Genomic DNA, 10,179 nt, shown 5'->3' with positions numbered 1-10,179 from the left:
AGGTACACCACTAGTAACTGAACTCCAGGATGAACATTTCCCATCAACCACCACCCTCTGTCTTCTTACAGCTAGCCAATTTCTGATCCAAACCGCTAAATCACCCTCAATCCCATGCCTCCGTATTTTCTGCAATAGAATGTTTTTAACATTCCTTGAATGTTTTTAAGGCAGAGCTGATTGAATTGTGTTAATCCTTCATCTCGGTTTATGGGAAAATAGAGCGAGAATGTAGAGTTGGGGTTACAATCAGATCAGCCATGATCTTAAGGAAAGGTAGAGTTGGCTCAAGACACTGACTAACCTATTCCTGCTCCTTACTCATATAACCAGTAGACTTATTACGTCCCAGTTTTAGTTAGCTGATGAAGGCATATCTGTGTAAACCAAAATGCTTAATAATTTGGCAATATTGCCTGCTCACTGGCACCCAGTTTGTTCAGTGTGATCATTTGTTCTGTTTGTAAATTTGATTGTATAAGTAATGTACAAGCTAAGTTATTACCTTTAACAATATTCACCTACTGATTTGCTTGGCTTCTGTTTAGTTCAAAGTGTAATGTTTTTAAAAAAAAAAAAAAATTTTAAGCTCTTGTGCTACTGCTTGACAAATTTTAAAGTAGCAGTTTTAAAGTATAATGCAATTGTATTTTTAGTTAGTAAACAAATGTTATTTTTATAGTTATCCCATATTTAAATAAAGAGCCAGAATTGTTTTTGCTGTTGATTGCGTTCCTCCTGATGATAACATTTCACACATCTATAAAAATTGAATTTCCTCATAGGTGGTAGGGTGTCTCAGTGGTTAGCACTGCTGCCTCAGCGCCAGGGACCCACTTTGGGGAGTCAGTGTGGAGTTTGCACATGCATGGGTTTCCTCTGCCTGCTCCGGTTTCCTCCCACAGTCCAAAGATGTGCGGGTTAGGTGGATTGGCCATGCTAAATTGCCCATAGTGTCCAGGAATGTGTAGGTTAGGTGGATTAGCCGTAGGAGCTGCTAAGTTGCAGGGATAGGGTGGAGGGGGTGAGTCTGGTTGAGATGCTGTGCAGGGAGATAGTGTGGATTTGTTGGGCCTAATGGCCTGTTTCCCCACTATGGGAATTCTATTCTAGGATGATAAATCTGACACCAAGTTATTTTAAAATTGGCCAGCTACTCCTATCTGCATTGGTAGTAGAATAGTTTTGATCTGAAATAATTACAATTGTCTTTTTATTTATAAAACAGTAGATTGGTGGGTTCAAAAATTTAGTTAATAGTTACCAATATTTGAAATACTCCTACCCGTCATGAGTTTAGTGGAGGCTGCATGAAGTATGCCCTAAAATTTGAAGGGCTGACTGACTAAGTACTGTGGATCAGATGTACACTGTTATGCTTGGTCTTTATTTACCTTGTCTTTTGGACAGATACACACTTGATTCCTAATGCAACCATGAATTCCATTACCAGTACATACCTGGTTTTATTCTTGTTTTAATATGGGCTGATAAGAAATCCTGACACTTTCTAATTCATTCTTGGGATGTGCATATTGTTGGTAAGGCTACCATTTCTTTGCATTTCTACTTGGCCTTGAGCAGGTAATGCTGAGTGCTGTATTGAAGCCTTGAAGTCCATTTGATGTAGGTAGGCCAAAGGGCTCCTAGGGACAGTTTCAGAATTTTGAATTTAGTGTCCGTGAGGAAACAGTGATATCATTTGTGGAGCAGGATTGTTTGCGACTTGGCAAGAGAATTGCAGATCATTATTCTTCTAGATAATGGAGAAACAAGGGTAGCAGGTGTAGAGGTTGTGGGTTTGGAAGCTGCTTTTGGGGGTTGGACTCTGAGAGTCCTCAGGTCAAACTTGCAACAAGGAAATGTTCTGATTACCATCCACTGTCCTGTCTCAGCTGATGAATTGGTGCTCCTCCTTGTTGAACACCCACTTCATAGAAACACTGAAGACAACAAAGGCTCTGAATGTACTCCGGTTGGAGGGCTTCAATGTCCATCAACCAGAGTTGCTGTGTAGCACTGCTACTAAGGATGACTGAAACATCTGCTAAAGACATACCTGCAAGATGGAGTCAGCACCAGGTGATAAGAGAACTAACGAGAGAAAGAGTCTCTTGACCTTAATTGCCTTCATCCATCTACCTAAAGATGAGTCTTTCTATGACAATATTGGTAAAACTAATTACTGCACAGTCCGTAAGGAAATGGTATTCTTCACACTGAAGAAGCACTCTATCATACTTTCTGACATGTATAAAATGTGGATATGGAAGACATTTAGAAGTTCGCAACTAGGTGCCCAGGAGGCACATTACCAGCTATGGAATTGTATTTAACTACAATAATCTTGAGGCCCAGTACATCCTTCACTCTGCCATCCCCATCAAGCCAGGAGATCAACCTTGCTTCAACAAAGCATGTAGGAGTGCATGCCTAGTGCTTTATCAGGCAGAATTAAAAATTAGTTGCCAGTCTGCTGAAGCTATAACACGGGACTACATACGCACTAAATAGTAGAAACTGCATACTGTGGAAAATGTTGAATCAGTAAACATAAAAATAGAAAATTTTAGAGACTGATAGTATGGCAGCACCTGTACAGAGAGTAACCGTTCACATTTCAGGTCCAGTATGACTCTCTATTTCCTGTAACTGAACGGACTGGAAAAATGGTTTGGCGTTATGCCTTTGGAAAATGAGGAAGGAGGAGCAAGTGGAACAGATGGCTTAGATGCCCTGGAGTAAAAGGCAAAGGAACTGCTAATGGAGGTAGAGAAGAGGTATGGATGTTCTATGTAATGAGATCCAAAGGATTCACATTGGACTTGAAACATTTACTCTGTTTCCCTCTCCACAGATGCTGCCGTACTCCTAGAACCCCTACGGTGTGGCCCATCAAGTCCACACCAACCCTCTGAATAGCATCTGACCCCCTACCGTATATTTTCCTAGCCTGCACATCATGGGCAATTTTAGCATGGTTAATCCACCCAACCTGTACGTCTTTGGACTGTGGGAGGAAACTGGAGCACCTGGACGAAACCCACACAAACACAATGTGGAAACTCTACACAGTTGCCCATGGGTGGCCGTGAACCCGGGTCCCTGGCGCTGTGAGGCAGCAGTGCTAACTACTGAGCCACTGTGCTGCCCCAGAGTACTAAAGTTTCGCCAGCACTTTGATCTGATCCTAAATAAAAACAAAGTTCTGCAGTCCTGCCTCATCCAGTCACGAATAGAGCTGGTCAATCAAACTATTAAATGGGGAGGTAACTGTCTTTCATCGATAATGTCATTTGGAAAGACCAGCTTTTGTTGTCTATCCCTAATTGATCTTGAATACCATGGCTTGCTTGCTAGGCCATTTCAGAGGACAGTTACCAAACAACCACATTGCTGAGAGACTGGACTTGCATATAGATCAGACTGGGCAAGGGTGGCAGATTATCTTCTGAAAGAAATTAGGAATTTATATGCATTTTTTGACAATCCGGAAGTTTCACAATCATTATTAAGAAGATAAACGTTTTATTTTAGATGTATTAATTAATTGAATTTAAATTCTGCCTAGCTGCTATGATGGAATTTGAACTTGTCTCCAGGGCATTAGTCCAGTATTGAATGATTTATAATCCATAACTTGAATTCTCACCACTTGCTATCTATCTGATTATAGGCAGAGAATCATTTGTCAGAGAATCTTTTTGCTCCTGCAGTTATCCCTGCTGTTCCACAAGAATCTAACCTTGGCTTCTCCTATTTCTGATCCACACTCTCCCCTCAATGACATCATCCAAAGTCACAGCATTTGTTTTCACATGTGTATTATATATAAATATAGAAGACACCCAGCTCTGCCACATCAGCACCTCTCTGCTTTAGCTAAATTGTCAGTGCTGGATGAACAAAAATTTCAAGCCATTGTTTTTCTTCCACAGTCCACACTTCATTTTCTAACTAGTGCTTTATCCCTCTCCTTGACAACTGAGATGAATTCAATCTGTTCATAGCTTTGGTATCCCATTTGATCCAAATATGAACTTGCAACCTTATTTCATTGCTATTGCTAAGGCCACCTATTTCCCCCTCTGAAACATTGCTGAATTTAGGCTCATTTGCATGCTTAAACCCTCATTCATGCCTTTTGTTGCTCTTAGACTAATCTATTCAAACGTGCTCCTGGCTCGACTCCCTCATTCTACTCTCTATAAAGTTTTGAGGTTATCTGAAACTCTACCTGTGTTTTAACTCCCAAGTTCCCCTATCGCCCCTGTGCCCACTGACCTACACTGGCTCCCCCAAGCAAAGGTTTGATTATGAAATTCACATTCGTATTTTTAATTCCCTCATGGCCCAACTCTTTATTTCTTTAATATCTTCCAAACGCACAACTCTGCAAGATTATCTATACTCCTAATTCTAGCTTCTTGCTCATCCCCAATTTTAATTGTTCTCTATTTGGTGCTTATGACTTTAGTTATCTCAACTGCAAGCCCTAGAATACTGTCCTTGCCCCTTTCTTCTTTTCTACCTTGCCTTTCTCCTTTTAAAACACTCCTTAAAACCTACGGCTTCAACCAAGTTTTTGATCATCATCAAACTTGTATTTCCTATGTGGCTCAGTGTCATAATTATTAGATTCATGTGGTATTCCTTGGGATGTTTCATTGCATTAAAGGTACTATATGAATACAAGGTATTCCCAGTGGAAAACAGCATTTCATGTTTTTAACACTCTCTTCAATGTTTTGTCCACCAGATTATTAAACAAGCTGGCCTGTAAGTGAGATGTTAACTTTATACTTCAATTTCAAAACTGAACTTTACTTTACTTTTCCACTCCTGCAGCACACATCAATATTCCAAACCCTGAAGTACAATTTCTAGGATCCTTGCAGCTTCCTCCTTCATCTTCCTTTGTATCCTAGGATGTGTATTGCTAGACCTTGGTATTTTGTTTCTCTTTAGTTTAACCACTTTACTTAAGCATTTAATCATCATAATATCACCTCAACTCATTCTAAACCATTTCAGGACCACCTCCTCCGATATATTTTTATTTAAAGACTGCAACATTTTTGCTCCTCTTTAAGTTGGGAAGAGTTTGCTCATTTTTAAGTTGGCTTTGTGGTATTATCACTAGACTGTTAATCCAGACATCCAGGTTTGAATCCTATCGTGGCAGCTGGTGATTTTTTTTTTTAAAAATCTGGAATTAAGAGTTTAATGATGACCAGGAAACCATTGCTGATTGTCGGGAAAAACCCATCTAGTTCACTAACACCCTTTAGGGAAGGAAACTGCTGTCCTTATTTGGTCTAGGCCGACGTGAAACTTCAGATCCACAGTAATGTGGCTTATTCTTAACTGTCCTCAGGACAGTTGGGGATGGGCAATAAATGCTGGCTAGCCAGTGATGCCCGTATCACTGTGAATAACATGTGAATGAATTTTAAAAAAACTCTTATTCGAAGCACCATGTCACTTTTAACAATTGTATTTTTTTCAATTATAAATATTTTTCTTGGTGGCTTGAAAAATTTTCCTTTATCCCTATCTTGTCCACTTCTCACCACCTCCTCTTCCCTCGCATATAAATGATGCTTAGAAGGATTTAAAACTATAATCCTCAAACTTGAGGAATATATCGAGTATGTTCTGTGCTATCTTTGAGCCACACTGTTCAATTTAGAGTTTGGAACAGTTGGTCTGAATTTCTAATTCAGGGGTAAAAGAAACAAATACAATTACTATCATTAGGAAAAAGGTGCCAGGGAAACTAATGGGGCTAAAGACCAATAAAACGCTGGACCCGATGGGATGCATCCAAGAATATTAAAGGAAGTAACTACAGAGATAATGGATGCACTTATAATCTTCCAGGATTATATTCCCAAGGATTGTAAAACTGTTGAGGTTGGTTGGCCCGCCGAGCTAGTTTGTTCCGCAGAGGTTTCGTTACCGTGCTTGGTAACATCCTCAGTGCAGCCTCTGAAGCCATCAGCACAAGAATTCCTGGAAGCATGGCACTCCACGAAGCATGCTATTAATAAACACATTGAACTCGACCCCGTATACATTCCACTACGGAGGAAACCCGGAAGTGAGGCAATCCATCGCAACGGACCCCAGAGTTTAAAAACCAGGCGGGGAAAACACACCGACGCTTCATCAGAGGCTGCACTGAGAATGTTACCAAGCACGGTAACAAAACATCTGCGGAACAACAAACCAGCTAGGCGAGCCAACCAACCTCAACACCCACAACCCGAGCTACAGATCCACTCCAAAACCTTAGAGACCTACGGGCGCAACACACTCAAACTGGCGAGGAAATGGGAAAACTGCAATTGTAAAACTGTCAGTGTTGCACATTGTATTTTAAAAAGGGAAAGAGACAAAAACAGGTAACCAAAGGCCAGTTCGCTTAATGTCTATTAGAGGGAAATGTTACTCTTTTATAAAGATGTAACACCAGAGCATTTAGACATACATAATATGATTGAGCTGAGTCCGTATGGCTTCCTGAAGAAGAAACCGTGACTGACAAATTTACTGGAATTGTTTGAGGAGGTATCAAGCAGGATAGATAGAGGAAGGAGTGGATGTAATAATTGGATTTTCAGAAAGCATTTGTGAAGTTCCACATATTAGGCTATTTAAGATAGGAGTCATGGTGTTGGAAATGGTATATTAGAATCGATAGAGGATTAGCTAACTAATAGAAGGCAGAGGTGGGATAAGGGAGGAATCTTTCAGGATGGCAACCTGTAACTAGTGGCATCGACCATGCATTAGTACTGGGGCCACAATTATTTACAATATGTATTAGTGACTTGGATGAGGAAGGTGAAGGTACTAAAGCCAAGTTTGCAGATGACACAAAAATAGTTTGGAAGGCAAGTGGTGAGGATGACCTAAAGATGACATAAAAAGTTAGCATCCAAGTTGAGTGGGTGATAAGGAAGGCAAATGGAAATGTTGGCTTTTATTTCAAAGGGAATGGAACGTAAAAGCAGAGAAAATTTGCTAAAACCGTACAAGGCACAAGTCCAGCCACGATCAAATACGATGAACAGTTTTCGGTCCCCTCATGTAAGGAACGAGACACTGGCTTTGGAGGCAGTGAACCAGAGAAGATTAACTAAGCCGATACTGCATGTGGAGGCAAAATACTGCAGATAATGGAAATCTGAAACAAGCACTCAATGTTGGAGAAACTCTGGTCTGGCAGCATTTGTGGAAAGAGAAACAATTAACATTTTGAGTCCAGCATGACTCTTCTTGAGGAACCTGTTCTGAAGAAATCATATTAGACTTGAAATGTTAACCCTGCTTCTCTCACTACAGATGCTATCAGACCTGCTGAGTTTCTCCAGCATTCTGTTTGTACTGGGTGTGGAGGGACTTTTCATTAAAAAAAAGAGGTTGAGTGGGCCAGGCCTGTACTCATTGGAATTTTGAATGAGAGGGGATTATTGAAACACTGTTCAGGGACTTGGCAGGTAGATGTGGAATGGCTGTTTCCCCTTGTGGGAGAGTCTAGGACCAGAGGGCACACGATAAGGGATTGTCCATTTAAAACAGATTATGAGAAATTTTATTTTCCCCTGAGGTTAGTGATCTGTGGAATTCTCTGTCACATGGTTGTTGGGGCTGGGTCAATAGGTATATTCAAGACTGAGATAGTTAGTTAGTTCTTTAATCACTGAGAGAAAATGGGTTTAGGGAAAAATGGAGTGAAGTAAAGTAGAGTTGAGGATTATCAGATTAGCCACGATCTCATTGGAGGGCAGAGCAGACTGAATGGACTGAATAGACTTCTCCCACATTATATGGTCTTATTTCAGAAATGAGAAGCTTGTGTTAGTTACCTGTTGGGCTGTTGTTATTTGTGAATAAAGGAATTCGATGCACTGTCACTTCAAAATTGTAGTTTATATTAAACATCGTGATATCCGAATGTTGATGTATTGGTTTTAATATTAATAAAGGTGTTGATGCTTCACTGCTCAGTTGGATGGCATCATCAGACTATTCCTTGGATGGGAGGCAGTAACCCCACTGTAGAAGAAAGATCCCCTCCTTCAGTTGTGCAAATTGAAAACTCTTTCTTTTTCTGTGCTTAACATATTAATAACTGGTGCTGAATTTTACAAGTATTTAAGAACTTGATGAGCCTAGGAAAGTTTCATCACCTAGTTAGTTACCATTACAGTTCTAAATAACCCCTTTCATGGTAGTATCTTGGCATAGTTCATCAGATTGACTACATTTGATAGAAATTTGACGATACTTACATATAAGGTCGTCCCTCACTAACTTAATCGAGTTTTTTGAGGAGATGAAGATGATTGAGGAGAGAAAAGCAGTTGATGTTGTCTACATGGACTTAAGTGAAGCCTTTGACAAGGTCCCTCATGGAAGACTGTTATAAAAGGTGAAGCCATATGGTATCGGAGTGAGCTGGCAAGATGGATACAGAACTGGCTTGGTCATAGGAGACAGAGTTGCAGTGGAAGGATTCTTTTTAGAATAGTGGGTTGTGATTAATGATGTTCCACAGGGATCAGTGCTGGGACCTGTGCTGTTTGTGATCTATACAAATGATTTGGAGGAAAACGTGGCTGGTCTAATTAGTAAGTTTGTGGACAATACAAAGATTGGTGGAGTTACGGACAGTGAGGAGGTTTGCCAGATACAGCAGGATATAGATCAGTTAGAGACATGGACAGGAAAATAGCAGATGGAGTTTAATCCGGACAAATGTGAGGTGATGAATTTTGGAAGGTTAAGTACAGGTGGAAATTATGTAGTGAATGGCAGAACCCTTAGGAGTATTGATAAGCAAAGGGTTCTGGGTGTGCAGGTCCACAGATCACTGAAGGTGACAACGCAGGTAGATAAGGTAGTGAAAAAGGCCTATGGCGTGCATGCCTTCATTGGAAGGAGCATCGAGATAAGAATAGGTAAGTTACACTGTAGCTTTATAGAACTTTAGTTAGGCCAACACTTGGAATATTGCATACAGTTCTGGCCACCACACTACCATAAGGACGTGGATGTTTTGACGAGGGTACAGAAAAAGCTTACCAGGATGTTGCTTGGTATGGGGGATTTTAGCTATGAAGAAAGGTTGGATAGACTGGAACGGAGGAGGTTGAGGGCCGACCTGATAGAAATTTATAAGGTTGTGAATGGCATGGGTAAAGTGGAAAGCATGGCACTGGAGGAACACAGCAGGCGAGGCAGCATTAGAGGAGCAGGAAAGTTGACGTTTCCGGCCGGGACCCTTCTTCAGGAATGGTTATTTCAGAAGGGTCCTGACCCAAAATGTCAACTTTCCTGCTCCTCTGATGCTGCCTCACCTGCAGTGTTCCTCCAGCTCCACACGGTGATATCTCTGGTTCCAGCATCTGCAGTTCTTACTATCTCAGAGTGGAAAGTATGAGGCTTTTTCTCAGGGTGGAGGAGTCAATTACTAGGGGACGCAGGTTCAAGGTGCTAGGAGGGGGACATGTTTTAACAAAGATGTGCAAGGCAAGTTTTTCACACAAACGGTGGTGAGTGCCTGGAACATGACTCCATTTTCTTCCCCTTGGTCCAGGAACTCCCAACCGACGTCCGTGACACCACCCACGCCCTCCACTTCCTCCAAAACTTCCAATTCCCCAGTCCCCAACACCTCATCTTTACCATGGACGTCCAGTCCCTATACACCTGCATTCCCCATGCAGATAGTCTAAAGGCCCTCCGCTTCTTCCTGTCCTGCAGGCCCGACCAGTCCCCCTCCACTGACACCCTCATCCGCTTAGCCGAACTCGTCCTCACCCTCAACAACTTCTCTTTCAATTCCTCCCCCTTCCTACAAACAAAGGGGGTGGCCATGGGCACCTGCATGGGCCCAAGCTATGCCTGCCTCTTTGTAGGTTACGTGGAACAATCCCTCTTCCGTAGCTACGCTGGCCCTAAACCCCATCTCTTCCTCTGTTACATTGATGACTGTACTGGCGCCGCCTCGTGCTCCCACAAGGAGCTCAAACAGTTCATCCACTTCACCAACACCTTCCACCCCAACCTTAAGTTCACCTGGACCATCTCTGATACCTCTTTGTCCTTCCTGGACCTCTCTGTTTCCATCTCTGGCAACCACCTGGAAACCGATATCCATTTCAAGCC

Source organism: Rhincodon typus, chromosome 1 (genome assembly GCF_021869965.1).
Source record: "Rhincodon typus isolate 14 chromosome 1, sRhiTyp1.1, whole genome shotgun sequence".
Taxonomy (NCBI): Eukaryota; Metazoa; Chordata; class Chondrichthyes; order Orectolobiformes; family Rhincodontidae; genus Rhincodon; species Rhincodon typus.
This window is presented reverse-complemented; position numbering follows the sequence as displayed.